At 34.2% G+C, this 24,378-nt stretch overlaps 1 protein-coding gene across 1 annotated transcript in view; it reads left to right on the top strand.

Annotated features, from left to right (window-relative positions):
* LOC126974031 (uncharacterized) overlaps positions 1-24,378 on the top strand; it is a 54,327-nt gene that overhangs the window by 1,762 nt on the left and 28,187 nt on the right. The gene's annotated exons all lie outside the window — the stretch shown is intronic.

Below are 24,378 nucleotides of genomic sequence, written 5' to 3'. Positions count from 1 at the left end.
GATTGCAAGAATATCTCCTTCACGTAAACTGCTAAACCACACGCGATTGTCAAACGTAATTGCTAGTGTTATTTTCTGATCATATTTTGTTTTAATCAAGATTATTGATATCATGCTTTTTTAAACAAGTTAAATAAAATTTCACGTAAGAGATTAATTATGTTCTTAGCACTTGGATTGCACATTGACCTAGCGTTATTGATTTTGTTTTCTGAGATCGATTGTGAAATATTTTTAAAACAATCAAGTTAAATTTTTGCATAGGTAATCTTTATTCTCTCTCATCAAGGCCTGAATTGAGTTTGAATACCAAAAATTGACTCTAGTTACATCCGTTTTTCTCTAAATGAATAGAAGTACTAGTTCTACTTCACTATATTCAAAAAAATCATAGATTGACCTCGGAATTTTCAGTTTTAACCTAAACGTTTGGTTAATATTACTTCAAATAGTATAATTTTTGTTTACAAAAATGCAGAAAAGAAGATTACATCGGGTAGTTGTCTTAATTTTTTGTATTCATCAATTATTTTCAATCAATAATTATTTTAACCTTTAAATACGACTGCCGCATGCCGTCAGCCGCCCTCGTATAGCTAGGTCACTGGCATAATAATATATTAACAATTGAAAATTTTGAAGACGGTATGTTGGATAGAACTAGCAGGCTTTGATTATTAAAGTCACGAAAATATACGCCAGAATTGTAATTGCAAAGTGTAGGTGTCTCACTCGTCATTACATCTTTGTCAAAATATTTTTTTAAAAGGATAATTTTATTTGTATTCAGTACAAAAATCCAAAGAAAATGTTCACACTTCACACCGTGGCAATGGGCCGACAGACCCGCCGAATTTCTTGCGTTCGTTTTTCTCAGGCAGAGGTGGATGGATATATGGTGGACTTATCAATAACTGATTGTAAAAAACAATTTTGAAGAATATTAGAATATGAATTCCGACTATAAAAATCCAGTATTAACTCGAGTTGAATAATTTTGTCGAAGAAGCCGTTTGAATATTAAATCATTATGTATAGTAAGTAATTTAAGAAACAGATTATAGCACACAGCCGTTCGATCGGCAAGATATGCGGTTATGTCGATTAGAAGAGTTGGTACGCGGTCAAACCAGTTAGAAATGTCGCTGATGTTACCGCCGACCGCGACGCGTACATATTGCGTGAACGATCGTTACGAAACGTCAAAAAATTGATACACGTCATCAGACTATTTGAGTGTAGTGAATAAAACTATTACGGCACTCTCAGCTGATATTTGGCAAAACCGGTTGATTTTGATGCTACGAAAGGTTTTGTAAAAAAATAAGATTCAAGTTTTAATTTGTTTCTATAACGATTCCAGAAAACATTCAAAATACATTGTGCTGTGAAACTAAAAGAATTGTTAAAGACGATTGTGTGGTAAATATTACTAGAACATACATGACCTTCTGAATGATACCAAAGAATATGTTATAGTAGGTGCAAGTAATGATACAGCAGATTGGGAATGGAGCGACCGCCGTCAGGCTATTTAATAGTAAATTTTATTGTACGAAATATTTTATTAAAATAAGAAGCCCGCTGAGTTTCATGCGCCCGGTCTTATTAAGTCGTAGATATACATTTTTGAATGGGTAGTGTGTGACGTTTAATAATTGTTTTCAAATCCTATTTTGAATGAAAATATTTTAATTTGAATTGTATTATCATGGGTTGTAGAACAGCAACGGATAGTATTTTCTTTGATTAGTGCGAGTGTTACATATTTCAATAAAAACACTTTTAAAGGATTAAAACGCTTGTAATTATAACTTTGTTTTTACATTAGATTTTGCGTAAAAGATACATATTCATTTTAGTTAACCCGACGTTTCGAGACCTTTCCAGATATCGTTTTCAGGGGGACAATAAGGGATACATAGAATTTTCCATGTTAGAAATATTTCTATGTATTTGAATTATTTTCATGATATATGATGTCGAACGGGAGTACATTTCTTGAATATGTCTTTATAATATCCACATAGTAGGTCAGCGCAATCACGGCTTGCAGGTCACAGGCAATGAGGAGGGTTCAGGGTTAATTACTTAACCCTTACCAGTACGCGTCACCTAAATACCAGCTTGAAGAAAAATCGAAAAAGGAAAACTGCCCAATACGCGGGGTTATGCATGCTTAAAACTATAATGATCACGTTTTGACGAAACTAAATTTTCTTTTTCTTTTCTAGCAAATACATTTTATTCACATAAATATTTTATGCCTATCATATACTTTACTGGATTTGGTGACTCAGCGCGATAACTAGGAAAAATGAATATTCCATACTTAAATCGGTTCTTCGCTCCTCAAATCCCCCGTGTAGTAAATTCAAAACCATCTAAGCCATTACATCCGAGTCCGAGATACGGATTATATTATTTTTACCAGTGGGAGGTGATTTTGCGTCTTTTTATGCCGTCAAGCAGAAATGCAATGCTTAGCTATTGTGTCTGGGACTGAAGGGCGCCGTAGGTAGTGAAATTACTGGGCTAATGAGACTTAACATCTCATGTCACAATGTGACGCAGGCAATTGCGATGCCGCTCTGAACTATGGTTTCAAATCAGGAATCCTCAGCGGTACTTCACTGTAATAAGTAGGGCGTAGGGCTGTCTTACTTTAAGTTCACCATAATTTCAGCTCTCAAATGATTATAAAAACGACATGATTATGTTCATCCAATACGCAGCTAAGTTCTACGTCAGTAAAGTCTGACAATGTCTGAGTACGTTCTATAGATCTCAGACTTACAGCTTACTATTTGTTATCAGTGAACGTTAGTCTCGTCTCGACAGTTTTTCTTTTAAAAAAGTCTTACGTTTCCTTTAATTATTTATTTAGTTATTTTAGGTTAAAATGCACTTAAGATGGGTCAGTTGTAGTATAATCTAAACTTAAAATGAGATCAAATGGAGAGAAACTCGTTGTGTTATTCTTAGAATATTTATATAATTTTTGTAGTTTATTTTTTTTTAAAAAGACCAGAATAATGTGATGTAGTTTTTAAACACATTCGTGTCATTACAGATACTAAAGTGTTGTATATTTGCGGGTGTCATGAATTTTAGATTTAAAATAAGAAAACCTACGATAATTGCAATAACGTAATCTTAAGTTAAAACAATATTGCCTAAACATAAAAAGCTATGAATGGTACATGAAGTAGGCTTTAATATTTTATTGAGACAATCGAAGCGAATGAAGGGGGTAATGTTAGGTATACGGCGCTTATGTACTTACCATATTATTGACGCTTTTGCATACTTGCAGTTGCAAGCCACGTCTGTATCGCATTAATCTATTTTTTTTATGGAATAGGAGGACAAACGAGCGTACGGGTCGAGCATACCTGGTGTTAAGTGATCACCGCCGCCCACATTCTCTTGCAACACCAGAGGAATCACAGGATCGTTGCCGGCCTTTACCCATGTCGTATCGTCCCGGAAACACCGCACAAGGAAGCTCATTCCACAGATTTGTATTGTATTGTAGTACGTGGAAGAAAGCTCCTTGAAAAGCGCAGTGGGGAGGACCGCCACACATCCAGATGGTGGGGATGATATCCTTACTTGTGGCGTGTCGTGTGAAGGTGGAATTTGGCGGCAGGAATCAGCATAAATTATTTCGATGACATGCCCTTAAGAAGGCATCCAAAACTATACCCGCACTTAATAATAAAATGTTTTTGCAATTAATTATAAACTTATTGAAGTTTCTCAACTGATATGTTCTGAGAAAATTGTTAAATGCTTGCAATTAGAATTACATAAGGTAGGTGAAGCAAAAATTCCGACATTTATAAATGCATTAGAATGAGGTAATCGTGTATGTGTGAGGAGAGTCGATATTGTATACGTATCTAATATATAAATGTGTGCAATTACTAAGACTTGCTGTCTGTCCGTCCGCTACACAGCGGGCCCTCTCTCATAAACTGTAATAGTTAGATAGCTGAGATAATTACCGAGTTTGTGTTTCTATTGTATTGTATGCTTTATTATGAACCAGTGGGAGGCTCCTTTGCATAGGATGCCGGCGTGAACCAGTAATGTGGAAACATTACTGTGTTTCGGTCTGAAGAGCGCCGTAGCTAGTGAAATTACTGTGCAAACGAGACTGAACATCTTATGTCTCAAGGTGACGAGCGCAATTGTAGAGCCGCTCAGAATTTTTGGGCTTTTCAAGAATCCTAAGCGGCACTGCATTGTAATTGGCATGGCGTATCAATTATCATCAGCTAAACGTCCTGCTCGTCTCGTCCCGTGTTTTCATAAAAAATGTAATAAAACACCATAATGCTGTATTTCAAATTTATAAGTTTGACATATTTATATATTGGCGTCCTCTCTTATTTCCTTTACAAAATTATTTAAAAACAATTTTTTTTGTTTGATAGTACAGAACCTTTGTCTGACTCGCACTTGACCGCTTTTTAAAAGGTTTATATTAGCTTGACCTGTATCTATGTAATGTGTAACGGATTCTAAATAGTAGGAAATATTTCAATAAACTAGGAATACTTAGTGTGATTATATAAACAAAAAAGGAATTAATTTAAAAAAAGTATGAGAAATAAATTCAAACCCGGGACCTCTAGCTCAGTGGGCAGGCTGTATGGGTCGTCAAATATAAGTCTAAATCCTAAAGCCGGTAGGGTCGCTCAAACTCTTTCAAGTTGTACATCAAAATTTCAAATTAAGATTTTTGCAGCCATAAGCACAGACACACGCACACACACACAGTCACAAGTCAATAATAAGATTATATAGCAAATACGTATATTTTGTATACAATGAGTATATAATAATAAAAGTAATGAGTAAGTTTATTTCTAGAAACATCGATATATCAGTTTGGTCTGTATTACTTACAAGGCCAGAATACCGGTTATGTTATGAATGATGTAAGCTATTAATTTGATAAGTTTATTATTAACGGAGGTTTGATTTGGTTTTTATATGTCTGTGTACGTGTATACTGTATACTTGCGGTAACTGTTATTTATCATTTTCATTTTGAATATTGTACTTTATATAAAACTAGCTGACCCGATAGACGTTGTTCTGTAGGTAATAAAAAAAATACAATGTTATAGGAATTTACCAATAATATTTCAAAACATCAAGATTTATTTCGTAAAAAATGCTCCCTGTTATTATAATTAAATTGTTTCACAGCAGAACTGTGAAACCGTGCGTCAATAAATTCTCTCACAGAAAATATGTCCATACAAAACAAATATTGAAAATAAAAATAATTATGGGTCCCAAATCTAAATAAAAACTATCCTATCTCTCAAGTTGGACCTAACTGCACTCCATGAAGTAATCCCCATTAAAATCCGTTCAATAGTTTAGGAGTCCATCGCGGACAAACAACGTGTCACGTAATTTGTCTTATACCTTTAAACGAGCAATTCTTGTATGTACCTATATATACCTATATATATAATCTGAATCTCGGAAATGGCTCCAACGATTTTTATGAAATTTAGTATATAATGGTAGTTTCGGGGGTGAGTAATCGATCAAGCTAGGTTTCAATTATAAGAAATGTAGTTTTATCCGTATTCTAATGATAAACAGCTACAATAACATTAGTATACAAAGGTAAATTCCGCCACTATATACAAGACTATTATAGCTCAGATGGGACATTGGGTGATCCGGAAAGCAGAAGACCACGGTTCGAATCCAGATGTCCTGTTATTTTTTTTTGTTAAAGTTTTGTACATTCTTAAAAATCCGTCAAAGGCGCCCGGTCGCCCAGATATTATATATTAAGATAGTAAATATATGCAAGTAACTATTAAGACTGAACGAATTCAGTGTAAGTGTACAACAGAAATGTTTAATTACACAATTTAATAATTGTATACAATACTTCTAGATTCATAATATTTTTAATTACCGGCTCGATATGGTGTTTCTATTTAACAGGCATTGTTAGTTTGTTGATAGTCATTTATTTCAGTTATGTAATTTTCAGTCTAAAAGATTATATATTACTCAAAGATATTGTCTTTAATAAAAATTACATAACTCTTCTTCAAATTTCATAAATAAAACATCATTTTGAATCTTATGTTTCCCTGTTAACGAAAAAAGATAGAAAAGAAATGTTTTTAATTACAGATTTCCCAAAAAAATCTAAAAAAATCTCAATTTTTCAGTTATAATCAATTAAATACGATATCTGTTCTTTCGGTTTGTTAACTTCTTTCAGTATATATTTTTTGAAACAGAGAATAAACGAGCGAAGTAATCGCAAAGACTAATTATTATGTTTTAGTTGAATCTGTCTTTACGAGACTTACTAAAGTGAAAACATTCATTTGAAATGTTAAGATAACTAAGTCTACGTCTGTTCAAATAATTTCCTCATTGATCGATGAACTAATAGACGGTGTTTGTTGCAATGTAAGTAATGAACCGACAGTGGATTACGACATTTCTACTTAATGTATGTGTACCAATACAGGATAACGATTTCTCTACAAGTCCTAACCTCGCGGTATTTTAAACGATTTTAGTTTAGTTTCACTTGTGTCAATAAAGCAGGGTTTTCACTATGCACTCCGAGCACTCTCGGATGACTACTCGGACGCCATTGTAAATACGTAATTCGAACGCACTCAGATGGCGGTATCCGATCCGAGTTGATTCGGAGGCGTTTCTATTCATACGTGTTCCCTCAGATTATTTTTTAAAACAAAATGGCGTTATTTAAAAAGAGTAGTATGAACTATATAGATGTTTGGCTCTAGCAGGTAATATTTCCTTTCTGTTTATTTGGTTATATTTTAGTTGCCATGCTTAGTAATTAAATAAAAAATTTAAAAATATCTTCTTCATTCACTTTTGGTGACATTATTTGAACCCAAATTTGAAAGTCCCAAAATAAAAATGCGGGTCCAGTTTCTTCTAATTTCTTTCCCTCTTGATTTTATACTTCAGCGATCAATTTATTCGTAAGCATTTCATTACCAAGTCACAAAAATTTTCATTTGTCATTTGTTTTTCATATTAATTGTATAAGGAAATAAACGCTACTCGGAGGCTAGACTCAGAGGTGTGTCGACCTGAATATGAGTTTACTCCTGTGCCGTCTAGCTCGTAGGAGTGCATCGGTGGGTAATAAATATAAAAATACGTAACACTCGAATAATGAAAACCCCGCATTAACATGTACGTGATCATTCATAGTTGTAACTTAATTTCATTGACTAGGTTTGTGTCGGTATTTTCTGCTATCGTATAAACATTTCTTCATCTAATCTCAAAAGTATTTGTCACTACATGACGATAAGTGACGAGATGAACAAGATATTCAGATGGTGGTAAGTGATAAACCCTGCTTAGCTCATTGCAGCGCTGCTCAAGATTCTGAATTGAACTCAACATTCGTAAATCGCCACTTTGTGTTATGCGATGTTAAGTCTCATAATCCTAGTAATTTCACCAGCTACGGAGACCTTCATATAGAAACACAATATATCGGTGTTCCGAAGAGTTGTCTCAACCGATTCCTGCCGCCGAATTCAACCTTCACACGACACGCTACAAATTAGGATATCATCCCCACTACCTGGATGTGTGGCGTTCCTCCACATTACGGTTTTCAAGGAATTTTCTTTCACGTACAACAAAGCTGTGAAAGAAGCTTCCTTGAGCGGTGTTTCCGGGACGATACGACATGGGTACCATAGAAAAGCGCGTACATCTTCCTCAAAGGCCGGCAACGCTCCTGTGATTTCTCTGGCGTTGCAAGTCTGGTGGTGGTGATCACTTAACACCAGATGACCCGTAGGCTCGTTTGTCCTCCTTTTCCATAAAAAACAATAATACTAGCACATTACTGGTCTAGACAGAAAAAGTAGCTGAAGTAGGTACAGCCTGCATCCTGTGCTAACACCTGCCACTGGTTCACCACAAATATGTTAAATAATGGATTTTTTGTTTATTGATTTTTTTTTAATTTATGACTAGAACTAGTAATAATTCATTGTTTACTATGGCAAAAGGACAAAGAGCAGATAACAGTTATTATTATTAGTTGAACAAAAACATACCGAGATTTACGGATCATGCGGTATGCGGATGGTTGGCTTAGTTGGAAGAGCGCTGGAATCTAGCAGCAACATAAATGTTGGAACAAATTAAAGTTGAATAGTTATTACTGTCAAATAAATTTAAATTACCATATAACGAAATTTTGTAGGTACAAAAAAATTATATTATTATATTCTTTAATACAAAGTTGTGTAAATAAAAATTCTGTAAAACTTATGAGGCACTCGAGGAACGACTCATTAATATTATGAGAATAAAAAGCATTTCAATGTCTTTTTTGTAGGTTGAATATATTATGAAATGTATTTTCAATGCTACAATAGTTGATCTGCGAGCGCGTTGAAATCTTTTGCTTTAGAACTTCGTCGTGACTACGAGCCAAGTATAAACTCTTTCATAATTATATTTATGTTTATTAATTTTTAGAATGATAGAGCTAATGTAGCATCATGTACTAACTAGTCGTATATTATAATTTCTTTACTTGATATAAAATGTCTATTAATGCCAGTATAAATAGAGTCCTAATAATACAAAATTATATAACGTTTTTCAAAAGAAACGACGACACGTGTTTCGCCTCTACACGAGGCATCCTCAGGAGATGTTGACTCACGGAATTCCGCCATGAGATTTAATAGCGGAATTAACTCTCAGAAAAACCCAAAACATTTATATGATTATGGATTTCCGCAAAATAACGCCTATTTCAATAATTTTGTTACAATAATAAATGTTATTTTGTCATCCATATTCCATTACATATAAGTCTATACGTACAGGTTCAAGTCAAACCTTTTTTATGAAGCAGCAAAGCCTTTAAATATATCGAACAGAGCGCGATAACAATTATTTTCCCGCTGTGACAAACTCGAAAATTTTCCTTTTAATGACACAACTGCGTATTCAAGGTCAGTCCAAGGCCAATATTAAGTTCACTTTCAATGTAATTTCAAGATAAAGTAATCTAGAAATAATTACACAATTGGTGAATATTACGTACGCACTGTGGCGTAAAATCATATAACAATAAAATATATAAATTCACGGTCTAATTTCCAGTCCACGAAATATCTGCAGTCACTTATTGCACGAGCAGGCGGTGGTATGCTCACTTAAGAGATTCATATACCATCCATTTGTTCATATAAAAAAAAACAAAAACGTTTTCAATCCCAAAATAATGTCCGATTTTGATGATTTTTGGTTGGTAGTAAGTGATATAAGAGGAGGTTTATTTTTTCCAAATTTCATAATAACTTTCAAGTTATTCGAGTAAAACTATGACGTTTATGTATATTTGTTACAGTCACAGAAATAAAAAAAATAAAACGAATAAGCCTTGATTATATTCTGATAAAGTGATTGACATCAAAATCAAAATATTTTTTGATACGATTTAGAGCGTGCAAAGAGTTTTCTCCCAAATTGCCAATTTGCGATCGCCCGTTTGCACGTTTCGGTTATCACTACGATCACAAAATACCTACAACTTGAATTGTTCATATAGGTAGAGCATATTAATTGTTAAGCGATAGGTTAAACGTTAGAAATTAAATTTTTTTTAAAGGCAGTCGTGGTCACATTTTCTGTCCGTGACATCTACCATACAACTCTGAATTTTTTTTTCAATCCTAGCGCTCGTGAACTCATCTCTAACACCAGAGGTGATTCCTGATTGTGGGCAGCGGTGGTCAATTAACATCAAATGACCTGACCTTTATTATTATAGTTTGTCATTCTATAATAATAAAAAATATTTTGCATATTTTTATTGAATAAGGCGTTACTTTGCGGAAATCCATAATTATACAAATTATTTAAGTTTTCTTTAGTGTTAATTCCGCGAGACTCGTGCCAAATTTTGGCGAGACAACACGTCCTGAGGATGCCTCGTGTAGAGGCGAAACACGTGTCGAATTGTTTTAAAGACAAATATTGGCGGAATTAACACTAAAGAAAACTTAAATAATTTGTATAATTTTTTTTTTATGATAATAAGGGACGAGACGAGCAGGACGTTCAGCTGATGGTAATTGATACGCCATGCCCATTACAACGCAGTGCCGCTCAGGATTCCCGAAAAACCCAAAAATTCTGAGCGGCACTACAATTGCGCTCGTCACCTTGAGACATAAGATGTTAAGCCTCATTTGCCCAGTAATTTCACTAGCTACGGCGCCCTTCAGACTGAAACACAGTAATGCTTACACATTACTGCTTCACGGCAGAAATAGGCGCCGTTGTGGTACCCATAATCTAGTCGGCTTCCTGTGCGAAGGAGCCTCCCACTGGCTCTTAATCTTTAGCTCGCCTATAGTAGGCTTCCTCGTTTTCGGTGTAACAATTCCTAAGAACTCATTAAAATTGTAGGATTTTTTTTGAAACATCTGGTAGAAGAGAAATTTCACATTTATAATGTTAGCGTGGATTATAGGATTCAAATTAGAATAATCTTAGTATACATTGTTTTATTTATTTAATAATATTAATATTTCATTTTTAATTTACTTCATTCTAACCAATATCAGTGACGAAGCATAATAATTTAGGTCAATGACCTATTGCAATCGCCCAAATAATATTCATCTTTACCTCTCGCTCATACACTGAACGTATATTGACAGCAGCTAGCATACTACAATAATTATCGTATAACATTCTATTTGTGGTTCTAAAAAATCTCAAGACACACTTTACTGCACTAGTTTACTTTAACAAACTGATTCAATGTGCGTGCGAACCTCCATTGTATCTAGCCCTCCATGACAGAATTAATATCATATACACAAATATAAACCTTATATCAATGGAATAGAGAACACTGTAACTCTTTAAATTATGTCATCGCAATAGAACAAATGTGCAATAGTGACATTAATTGTTAATTAAAATAGAGTCCATATTTGTTTGAATTCCAGTTGCTCGGTAGACCGGCCAACCATTATGTGGTGGTTCTCAGACACAATGGGTTGCCTTTACAATATCACGTTAATTGGGTAAATTTATTACTAATTAATTAATTAGTAAATTGATAATTTATTCACTATCATATTTACAGTGGTAATTCATTCATAAGAAAAATATTATGCACATTAACATTTTTATAGTACAGTCTTTATGAATACCTTATAATACTTACTTGTTTAAAATATTCAATTATCTAAAAATACATAAAAGGCATTTATTTTCTCAAAATTGATTACTTTTGAATTCTTTTTGATGTCATTTCTAATAATATACTAGATACTACTACCGCTTCGGAAACAAATGGCGCTCTGAGAGAGAAGAAGCTGCGCAAGAAACTCTCCAGCATTCTTTTTTTTTGCTCTTTTCAAAAAAAATATACTATTGTAATATAATATTGTACAGTCATTTCTATCGCTATAAAATAATCATAATCTAGTCCCAGGCTGTTCGATCACTAATCAGCTGTGGAGTAGTTGGATTTACGACACAGCCATTTTTTAATAAAACATTTAAATTTATTTATAGATAATGCCTGAACAGTGGCTGGGACTTCATTATAAAAGTTACAGTTAGTTAGTAATACATTTACCCTTAAAGCTATTATGTATCGCATGAAGCCTACTAGAATTAGTTACAAGTAATCCCTTATTTCTAGTGGTATACTAAAGAAAATCAGTATTAAGAGCAAGAGTTGTCACAAACTTGGCTATAAACGTAACAGCTATTTACATCACAGGTGGTACATATATTTAAACTTCTTATTTGATATTAATTTTCACTCAGTTGCAAAACCGTATTATGTCATTAGAACATAAAACGCATACGACTGGTCTCGTTTACGTGACACCTTTTTAAAATATTAGTACCGATGTGCAGTCGCCGCTCTTTGACACATTGAAACGCCTTTTGGAATACAGACGTTAAGATATGAAGGCTCAGTAGTTCGGTTTATAAAATGGCGCTTCGTTAGTGTCATCTCACCAAGTAGTGCATAAGAGCCTCTGAATTGTATTGCTGGTATTAGAATTATCTAGTAATGTCTGCCTTGTACCGCTGACCTTCTTACCAGATAAAACTGGATTAGATGTGTTAGTAAATATTAATTACAAGTTACAATGCAGAACAATGAACACACGAGGACACCGCTGGAACAATACGTGTTGTATTAACTCCACTTGCATTCAGAACAATTGATACAACTTCTTGAATGAGAGCAAAACAACTTTGCTCACCGTAGTAGAATGTTAGCGATACCTACAATGCAGTTCACCATTGGGAGGCTCCTTTGCAACAGATGCCGGCTAGATTATGGGTACCTATTACAACGTGTCTTATTTCTATCGTAAAGCAGTACGATGTATAACATTACTGTGTTTCGGTCTGAAGGGCGCCGCAGCTAGTGACATTACTGGGCAAATGAGACTTGACATCTTATGTCTCAAGGTGACGAGCGCAGTTTTTGGGTTTTTCAATAATCTTGAGCGGCACTGCATTGTAACGGGCAGGGCGTATCAATTACCATCAGCTGAACGTCCTGCTCGTATCGTCCCTTATTTTCATAAAGATAAAAGTTTGTAGGCACGAGGCTAAGACGAGAGTCTTAATATAATCGAGGGGTATTGGGTATTGTAGGAGTACTTTCTTCCCAGTGATACTTTAGTGCTTTACTTTACCTACGATCAAATAAAAACAAATTTTGCAAGGGGATTGACGGAACTAATTAACCTGATGTCAAAAAATGAAGTATTTTTTTTAATTCTATAAAAATCGAAGCCAGACTTAGGTCCTATACTACGTGTCAATCAGTGACTAACGCGCGTTTACGAACATATTTGGAACAAATTATTATCGGAGGCGACTTCTTTAAACTATTATTCAACTAGTGTAATAGGTAGATAGACCATATTTTTATATATATTTGCCCTTTAGTACAGTATAATGTAGTAGATATGACCGAGGTCAGACGAAATATTCATTTTTACAAATTGAAAGCGGAGATTGAAGTCTTTCTACAAGATTTCGATGGCTATTAAATAGTTTGTGCCACATTTATATTTTATATTATAAAAATATAATAGGCATAAAAGGCATTTATTTTCTCAAAATTGATTCCTTTAGAATTCTTTTTGATGTCATATCTAATAACTACTAGATACTACTGCCGCTTCGGAAACAAATGGCGCTCTGAGAGAGATGAAGCGGCGCAAGAAATTCTTAAAAAATGTATTTAATTAGCACTACCAAAAATTGTTACTTACATAAAAAAAAATACTTAAATCTATACACATTATATTATGTACAACTTACTATAGGAGTCACATTTCCAAAAAAATAGCCAGTGTTTGTTTAATTATTTCAACAACTAGAACACGTTAGTTGTTAAATAAAAATAACTCCAATACTTTTATAAATATGTACTTTTATATTATATACCTACAAAATGATATTATAAGTCTTGATAGAGAAAATCGTCGTCTTGTCGCTAAAATGTTCGTGCATAAGAAGCTAAAACAATGTTGAATACAAAAGTCTGTAGTACTCTGCAACTACAAGAGTGTCAATTGCTAAATTGATATTATGAATATAGGTAATATAATATGGCACTTTACACTATACTAGAGGGCATTTATCATCATAAAAACCCTCTTAATTTTTAATTAAAAACGCGCCATAACGTCGCTGTATAATGATTACCTTTTATGTCCAGACATTTAAACTTTACAGGAAATTAAAATAAATTATTGTTCTTTACGATAGGATGGTCGACAAGTAAGATATTATAAAGTTAATTGATCATAGTTGTGTGGTCAATTGACATACGCGGTTCTCATTCGAATTGTACAAAAAAATATGTTATTTATTGAAGTACGAGGTACCTATTCGTTCTACAGCGACGATAAGGGGGCGTCCATTAATTACGTGAAGTGTTCTAGGGGGCAGGGGGGAGGTGTTGGCAAATATCACGTTATTATTAATTAGTAAAAATTCTCAAGTATGCCTCGCGTCATCAATGGACGCCCCCTAAAGAAGTATTACTTCCAATATTTACACATACAAACTTTACTCATTGCCACTCTTTTATATCAAGATTTACATTTACATCAATTTACAAATCATTTCAATTACAATATAATATGTAAAATGTAAAATGATGCAACAAACACACTCAAACGTCAAATAGTCAATGTCTCACACGAGCAAGTCAAAAAAGTAAATGTAAATGAATACAAAAGTTATTGAGTACAGTAGCTGCATCATCCACATAAACCTTAAATAAATAAAGGTATTCTGTGAGCATTTTATAAGCGATTATAAATAAATAAATATGTATATATCCATACATATATATACACACAATAACTTTTAAGAATCTGAAACCGAGTCTCCGGCAACAGGATCATCCTGCCACCACAAGCAGCGCCCGTTCACGAGCATGACGCATGAGCCAGCTATCGCCTCCCTCAACCATATTTTAGGGAAGGGGACGACCCGTCCTATGTCGCCGCCACAAGCAGTGACATTTAAGCGAGCATGACGAAACCTGTTACGAGAACTCAGCAAACAACAATAAAAGAATCCTAATCTACATATCATGCAATACTCATCAAATACCTCTACTTACAATTTGACAATTCTGCTTAAACTTGTAATTAATATTATATTTTTACTAACAATAATCAAAAGCTCAATCCTTTAGGGTAATCAAATCAAAATCACCTTATTCAGATAGGTCAAGGAAATGACTTTTCTTTTTATATCTACCTCCTTTGAGTTATAAGTCATTGACACTGAAAGGTTATGAAATGTGGTAACCATAAAAAAAATATTCATTATCATTATTATTATAATCATTTCTACTGTCCATATTACTAAAGTTGTCTTAACAAGTAATCCGTGATGAAATGTGTTTTGTGAATGTATCCATAACAGCATAGTTACCAAATCACCTCAACTCAACGAATACAGTAATAAGACCTATATTCTACTTACTTATTGATGTATAAATTACTGATAAGTCAGGACCGTAGCGTAGTTTTTCTTCAATCTACAATTACTTAGTAACGGGGAGTTATAGGTCAGCTTTAATAACTAAACAGTTAACGACAACATAATTGTAGTTTAAATGTCATTATTTATATAATGGTAGACAAGCAGCCGTCTGCGAATCTATTAGTGTAATGTTACGAACATATAGCCTAGTAGATGGACCTGCCTACTGAGCTAGAGGTCCCGGGTTCAAATCCCGGTAGGTGCAAAAGGTATAAAAGGCATTTATTTTCTCAAAATTGATTCCTTTAGAATTCTTTTTGATCTAATATTTTCTCTAAATAAATTCATATACTAGATACTACTACCGCTTGGGAAACAAATGGCGCTCTGAGAGAGAAGCAGCGGCGCTAGAAACTCTCCCAGCATTCTCTTTTTTTTGCGCTCTTTTCAGTAAAAATATACAATATTGTACAGTCAAATCATAATCTAGTCCCAGGCTGTCCCACCACTTAGATATACAGCTGTGGAGTAATAGGATTTACGACAGACAAAACATTTAAATTTATTTATACATAATGCCTGAACAGTGGCTGGGACTTTATTATAAAAGTGTATACATTTACTCTTAAAGCTATTATGTATCTCATGAACATTTATATGATGAATATAGATGTTTGTTTCCGAGTCATGGATGTTTATATGTATTTGTCTATGCTTAAGTGTGTGTCATGTACCCATAGGACAGGTTATGCAATAAGTCAATATTTGAAAAATAAATCTAGTCATAGAGAACTATTGTGATCACAAATTCATAAATATAAATTATATTGCTCTGAACCGGAATTCAGTTTCTAAAATATATTTTTTACATGATATCCACATTCTACACTCAAATTAACAAAAAAACCACTATTCCAAAACAATAGATACCCCTAATATGCACTAATACTATAAAAATAATTGCGTATTTTTATAGATTTAGGTAACTTGTAATTATTATGACGGGTACTCACGGTATATATTTGATGCCGATATTTCTATCCAATTGCATGAATCGTGGTCATGATATATGCATGCATATATCGTGAGTACCCGTCGTAATAATTACAATATTTTTATACAATCTAATTAATTAATCTATTTTTAGTAACGACTATTGTTATTTTTGGAATCAGTGTCGTGTATGTCTCTCCGCGGCCCCGGTCTCGCCTCCTCACGTCGCGGGTGTGACACACATGTCTCCTATAACTATGTATGTTACAAACCTACCTTGGCTTACACCGACTCCATAATGAGACCACACGGGAAGCACCAGATTTTAAATAAAAAACGAATCATCAAAATCGGTTCAGAGGTTCCTGTCGAAAGTTCAGACGTACCAAACATCCTCCTTTTTTAAAGTCGGTTAAAAACCAGTTCTATCTACAAAACCACCAAGTTGGTGTCAAATTACACAGTAATGTGAAATATATTGGCACAAGATTGTAATTTTTATATTATACTTGAAACAAACTCATCAAGAAATTTCATTAGGATAAAAACCACAAATGTAGGGCCGGTGAAGTGAGTGGTATTCGTTGCCGTCAGTTGAGAATCTACTCATAAGCAATATAAATAACAGCACATTATTTGGAAATGAATAGATGTCTACCTCTATAACTCACATAAAATTATATAATTAAAAAAAAAAATTTTGCAAATTGAAAAATTGAATAATTTTATCAAATTAATGTATTGTGATTGCTCCTCGATAAATCTACGGAGTTTGAACGAAATCTGGCCGTTTAAAGTGGGTCAAAATCGCGCCCAAATGAGTCAGTTACAAACATACAGGTGAAGCTAATAAAAAGCGTGTAGAAACCACGTATAAATACTTAACGGCCTTACAAAAAAACTTGGTAAGTAATACCTGTTAATAAGCCAAGAAGTAAAATGTTTACAAGCAGACATTTTGCTTAAGATTAGTTCATTTAGACGTATAACGTTTCCCGCGTTTATTTGCAACGCTGCTTGACATTCCGAAAACTTCATAATTATCAATGTATTGACAGTGTTTTCAGCGATTTTGTCAACATTTTGCATTTTCTTGGTTGATATAAAAAATAATATAAGTTGTGATCGGATCAACAGATTGTTTTTTTTTCTTTACTAAAATAAGCCACATTCTTTGCGGCACAACCAGTCTTATTCTAATTAGGGCCCAGGTTTGTAAAATGTATTTAATATAACAATCACCCTTATAATTACCAACAACAACATTACAGTTAAAGCAATGTAGATTCTGATGTTAATGATACAGAGTATAATTTCCAATACCGGTTTTATACAATTTTCACGGTACGTGGGTGCATTATCTATTGACAAGAACGGAATGAGGTTATGCAACGATGATCTACTAAGGTTGAAACTAGTTTAATGTGAATTATAATAAAATACTGTCGCTTCATTATGTGTCTTCTACCGCATTTATTCAACATATATTTTTATTTAAAATAGGGTGGGAGGCTCCTTTGCACATAATGCCGGCTGGATTATGGTTACCACAACGGCGCCTATTTCTGCCGTGAAGCATCACTGTGTTTCGGTCTGAAGGGCGCCGTAGCTAGTGAAATTACTGGGCAATTGAGACTTACCATCTTGTCTCAAGGTGACGAGCGCAGTTGTAGTGCCGCTCAGAATTTTTGGGGGTTTCAAGAATCCTGAGCGGCACTGCATTGTAATGGGCAGGGCGTATCAATTACCATCAGCTGAACGTCCTGCTCGTCTTGTCCCTTATTTTCATAAAAAAGGGTATAATATCACTTATTGAAAGTCAAAACAATATTACAACGTTACAGCCCATTTGAGAAGGTAACCCTAAGCGGGCTTTGTTTTTCATAAAAATATAGTACAATTTAAGTATTAAAATTTATTATTTAATAGCCTGAGGGCGGTCGTTCCATTCCCAATCTGTGATATCATTAAAAAGTCATTTATGTTATAGTAACGTGAATGGTATTTTAGTAGTGATATTAATTAAAATTAAATTGTACCAAAATTTATGGATAATACGCGACTGGAACAGGCGCCTCTTGAGTTCCGTACGATCGCCTTTACCAAGTGAACCAACCGTCAGATTTATGCATTGAATCGTATACCGATAACCGAGAGAGAAGAACCTCTGTAACGGAGATACTGCAAGATAGCAAAGGAAATCGAAAACGACACTAGCTAACGTACACATTGACAAATAAAAATTGGTCACACATTATCGAGCTGTCAAATCGTCTATACGTTAGTATAGTCTATGGCTCAAACCATTCAATTTAGCATTTCCGTACGATTAATAAAATCTGCATGCTTCCCAATTAAAACAAAACGCCATACCGGCCAGAGGAATGTATGCCGTAACAGAATGCAGTAAGCTCTATCAATTTTGATAATTATGTGAAGGCTTCAAGAAATGCAAATAGGTTTAAAGTAGAACGGTGATTGGAATGCGAGGTAGAGCTTGTTCCAAATATAGATACTTAGAACGCCTTCTATACACGACTCTAGTTCGACATCATGATAGAAATCACTCAAGTACAATTTGGTATTACTGCTCAAGGGTTCAGCGCAATTTGAAGTATGTGTGATCCTTAGATAATTATAACATCTAGATAGAGCCTCTTGCTGCTAGAAAACCGATGAAAAGAGGCCAGGTTTATTAGTTTAGTGTCAACAAGCTTCGTCTTACACTCGCGATTTGTATGACACTTTGTGTTAGTGTGCGTGCGTTGCTCAAAATAGAGGGTAGTTCTACACTAATTTTTTTCAACGTTTTCACAGCTGTTATAGTCTATCTATACGTATAAAACATGATCTAAGTCAAAATTGATTGGGAAAATCGATTCCCATTGACTTGGAAACATAAAAAATGCGAGGATAAGGACGCCTCACACGCGCTAGTTAAGGAAAAGTAAAATTATTCTTATTTGTTGTATTATTACATTAAATTTAAAATATTTTCTTATAATGCTAAAAGTGTTATACACCAGCATTTCTTTCCCTTTTTTATTATCAATATAATAAGCCTTTACATTTTGGTAGGCATCCGGAAACATTAAGTTTAACACATAAATTGATAACTTATACGCATGTATTATAAACAAGGAGCAGATAAACTGTAAGTTTATATTCTTGCCGACTACATAATCATTATTTTATGAATCGAATCTTCTGTTTTCGTTCATTCGTGGTTGTCTGACAACTCCATTGAATTAATCAGACTGCTAGCGCAGTTTTGGCGGGAGAAACTTGACTGACAACTAATTTGGTATTTTACTTTCTCAACGATCAAAAGTGGCGTTCGGGCGTATGTCAACAACGTCATAAAGGTCACAGTAAGTAGATAAGTATTTTAATCGCCTTCAAAATGAGAAGGCTTGAGATAAATTCGTATTTTAATTCTTAAATACAAACATAAGTAATTTACGACGTTAAACGGTAGCGAATCAAAATTCCTTACAATTAATTCTTTGTAAATAACAGGTTTTTAATTATATTATATCTATACCTATTATGCATAAATACCGAACTTTATTGAAAACGAATTTTAAAATTGTTATGTCCATTATTTTAGGCAGGCATTTTAGACAGGGTTTTTGAAACACTAACCTGTTATAATTCTATTAGTTTACATTATAAAAAGAAGTAAATAATTTTACCTACACAATATTTATGATCTCTTATGTATTTAAAAATTAACTGCATATTTACAACATGCCATCTTTTTATCGTAATTCGAATTTAAAAAAGGTTATAATTTAATTTAAGAATACTTTTTATAATAATAAGGGACGAGACGAGCAGGACGTTCAGCTGGTGGTAATTGATACGCCCTACCTATTACAATGCAGTGCCGCTCAGTATGATTGAAAAACCCAAAAATTCTACTACTATATACAACTTCACTCGTCGCCTTCAGACAAGATGTCACATTTGCCCGTAATTTTACTAGCTACGGCGCTCTTTCAGACCGAAACACAGTAATGCTTTCACATTATTGCTTCATAGCAGAAATAGGCGCCGTTGTGGTACCCATAATCTAGCGGGCATCCATTGCAAAGGAGCCTACTGCCCACTGGTAGCTACTGTCGTTATCTTATTTTCATTTATAAAAGATACTTATTATGTAAAGTAGCAAAAACTATCAAGTAAAATTATCACTGACTAGCTGACCCGGCAAACGTTGTTTTGCCATATAAAGTATAATTCACGCGATAGTTTTATAAGTAATAAAATATTGCCTATATTATAGCCTGTACATCATTTTGTTCTATTGTCAATAGTTTTTGCAGCGCACGCAAAAATAGGTTTTCGATTTTACACCTTGTGTTACAAAATAGCAATTTTATTACGGATCCCTAATTTTGAAAAAAAAAGCATAGCCTATAGCCTTCCTCGATAAATGGACTACCCAACACTGAAAGAATCATTCAAATCGGACCAGCAATACCAGAGATTAGCGCGTTCAAACAAACAAACAAACACTGCAGCTATATAATATTAGTATAGATTAATGATAACATTTCAACAACGAGAACAGACTATTTGTTTTCTATTAGAATGACCCAGAAATGTCATCTATAATACAAGCCACAAGCGTCAATCACATGACATGTTTGACAGTTTTATATTGATAGGTGTAAGGAGTCCTTAAGCCGGTAATCAAATTATGCATGTTCTCAAATGCAAATTAGTTACCACTCATTAGTTCATAGACTGGTCATTAAAATCCAAAAAATCTCATTCTGTTATTATTATTATTTATATAGATACAATTTAAGATGTTTCTCTTATAGAGTAATTACATATAACTCTTAATACTTATGTATCGATAAAATTTTTCTTATAAATCTATAAATATAAATGTAATTCAAATCAAATCAAAAATATTTTTATTCGTAGGCAAATTACATTAAACTTGAAATATGTAATTTTTTCATACAGCGGAAGGCATTACAAGTTATTATTTTTAATTCAATTTACAAATAATTTCAATTACAATATATGTAAAGTGATGCACCAATAATACTCTAACGTCAAATACTAAATGCCTTACACGAGTAGGTAAAAAAAATGTAAATTAATATGTAAAAACACAAGAGTTATTACACATCACAGCATTTTATTAGCTATTATATAAAATATTGACAATTCACAATATTGACACACTTTTACACAAATTATCTTGCCCCAAACTAGGCATGGCCTGTACTATGGGTACAAGACAACGATATATTTAATACAATAAATATATATATATATATATAATAATTCTAATTTAAATAAAAAATAAAGGTTAGAGGAACATCCAGCCACCACAAGTAGCACCCGTTCACGAGCGTGATGCTTGGACCAGTCATCGCGTCCCTCGACCATATTTTAGGGAATTGAACGTCCCGCCCCACGTCGCTGCCACAAGCAGTGGCATAAAGCGAGCATGGCGATGCCTGTCCCGAGAATTCCACCAAAGAACAGAAAATGATGTTCATCTCCATATTTTGCAATACTCACACTAAATGCCTTTACTTACAATTTGACATTTTTTATTTATTTATATAACTCATATTTATTGTTAATATTACTTTTATTAAGATCATTATTATTATTTCTTAAATTTATGAAAGAAAATCAAGATTAATCAATAAAAACAAGAGATATTAAGTTTCGCTCTTCGAGAAATCCTTAAGGAGAAATCCGAGTACACTTGCGGTCCTATGCATGATGGCTTTAATTTAAATAAATTAAAAAAAAGCAAATTAATATAATCTTTGTAAGAAGACCTTCAATGGATTATCAAATCATTTAGAGCATAAATTGTTACGGCATTCGCTCGTATTAAGAAAGCAAAACTGTTATACATATTATAATATAGGTATACTCAGTCGATACACTCTTGAGCAGTCGTGGTTGTCATGAAGTTTATTAGTTTTGGAAAAGAAAAACAAGCTTATGGGTCACCTGGTGTTAAGTGATAACCGCCGCCCACATTCTCTTGCTACACTAGGGGATCACAGGAGCGTTGCCGGCCATTTTAACGAAATGTACATGCTTTTTTTGGAGGTACACATGCCGTATAGTCCCGGAAACACCGCACAAGGAAGTTAATTCCATAACTTGGATAGTACTTGGAAGATATGATATCCTAATTTCTGGCGTGTCGTGCGAAGGCGGAATTCGGTGGCAGGAATCAGGTCAGTAAATGCGGTACAACACACACAATAAAGCGACATCCCAAGGCAACGCCAAGCTATCTAGCCATTCACAGTGCACTGGGTCCCCGACAATTCGAGCAGCTTTGCGTTGCACGCGGTCAAAAGGTTCGAGCTGATAGTGGGGTTGTCCAGACCAGAGATGACAGCAATACTCCATATGTGACCGGACCTGCGCTTTGTAGAGCGCTAGCATGTGGGCCGGCTTGAAGTATTGCCGTGCTCTATTAATGACGCCTAGCTTCTTCGAAGCCAGTTTGGCTTTGCCATCCAAATAACCCGCGGAATTGGCAATCGCTTGAGATTTTGAGACACAGAATTCCGATTCTAGGCGAGGCTTTAAGCGGTGATACGACAAATGGGGTTTTGTTTATAGTAGTTTCCAGTTATCTTCTGCATTAGACTGTTCTGGGGATATTTAAGCCAAAGGCCTCTTCTGATCAGTCACCCGATCAGGTGTGTAGTTAATCTTCCAGAACTCGGGCGCCGCAGCTAGACTCGCGTGAACCTACCGCGTCTGCAGGTGAGGATGACGATAATTGGGGCCGGTACATCCGTTCTCCCCCATTACCCGACCGATAGCACTGCTACGTGACGCGACGAAGTAATATTACTCTGGGATCACATTATCTCACGTACAAGTCAGCGATAATATTACTAACTGATTTTAAGATTATATTGAACACTAGCTTTTGTTGAAAACTTCATAGATAAATTATCATTTGAAATTCACCTTTATACACCCATTTTTGTTGTTTTATTTGTATTAACATTAATTATGGGATGACGTGGAATTAGGACCCGGACCTTATGCGACTATCCTTTTACTACTCTTAACTCAATCGACTTAATCGCTAAGCCAACCGTTCGTCACCTTGTTTATAAATCTTCAGATATTTGTTGGCTCAAGTTGTGACTTCATAAATGAGTTTAGAGCGTTTGAGTCGTAATAGCCACAGGCACGCGCTCGAATACAATCGTCCATGAATTAAATAAAGTAATAATTAGATTAGTTATTGAAATGTCAAGGTAGAAAATGGCTTGAAATGATAATCTGCTACCTCTATGTCAGGATTGCGCTTTGGAAATTGTAAGATTGAACGATAACCTGTATAGCCGAGTGGTTAGCGATACTTCCTACTAAGCTAGAGGTCCCGGGTTCGAATCCCGGTAGGTGCAAGCATTTATATGATGAATATATGGATGTTTGTTTCCGAGTCATGGATGTTTAAATGTATTTATGTATGTTTATATGAATTTATTTATGCTTAACTTGGGGCAAGATAATTTGTGTAAAAAGTGTATCAATATTATTATTATTATTATTATTATAACCATGACGTAATTTATTAATTAAACAGCATTGATGTACAATCTCCCATCGCCTATTAAAAGGTTGTCAAAAATGTCTGAGCGGCGTTGTATATATAATATAGATAACATTAAAACATTCATTCAAATTAACACCTTATTTCGTGGCAGCAATGTTCAAAGTCTATTGTATACGCTCATTAGAAGCTTGAACGCGAACACGACGCAAGAACATTATGTTTCAGTTTAATAAATTCAAGGGGCACTCAACTGAAATACGACACTCCATACTTTTTAATTTTGATACACTGTTATTTGGACAGTTCTTCCCTGACCACTTTGTCATTGCATGGCGTTGTATGCAAAGCGCGGTCGAAACAAATGAACGAGAACTCTGCCTAATTGACGCGCAGGCAGAGTTTTGCTTCAGACAATTAATTTTGGGCGTGATTGTGAGTCTAGTTGTTTATTAAACGTCAATATTAAACATACATAATATATATGAATAACAACATATATATCCCCAGAAGTCGAAGTTTCGGCTTGCAAGCTATGTAAGCAGATACCAGCCAAAAAAAATTAGGCCTAAGCCATTTTTCAACTATTCTTCTTAAAAATATTTTATTTTATAATATTATTATTATATCGGAATCACGTCTTTTGTCAGCATTGAGGTGCCTACTTAAATATGCTTAGTAGATATATAATATATGCTTTGGACCTCTAGATACTAATCGTGCGGCAAAGTCAA

Source organism: Leptidea sinapis, chromosome 31, assembly GCF_905404315.1.
Source record: "Leptidea sinapis chromosome 31, ilLepSina1.1, whole genome shotgun sequence".
Taxonomy (NCBI): domain Eukaryota; kingdom Metazoa; phylum Arthropoda; class Insecta; order Lepidoptera; family Pieridae; genus Leptidea; species Leptidea sinapis.
This window is presented reverse-complemented; position numbering and strand designations above follow the sequence as displayed.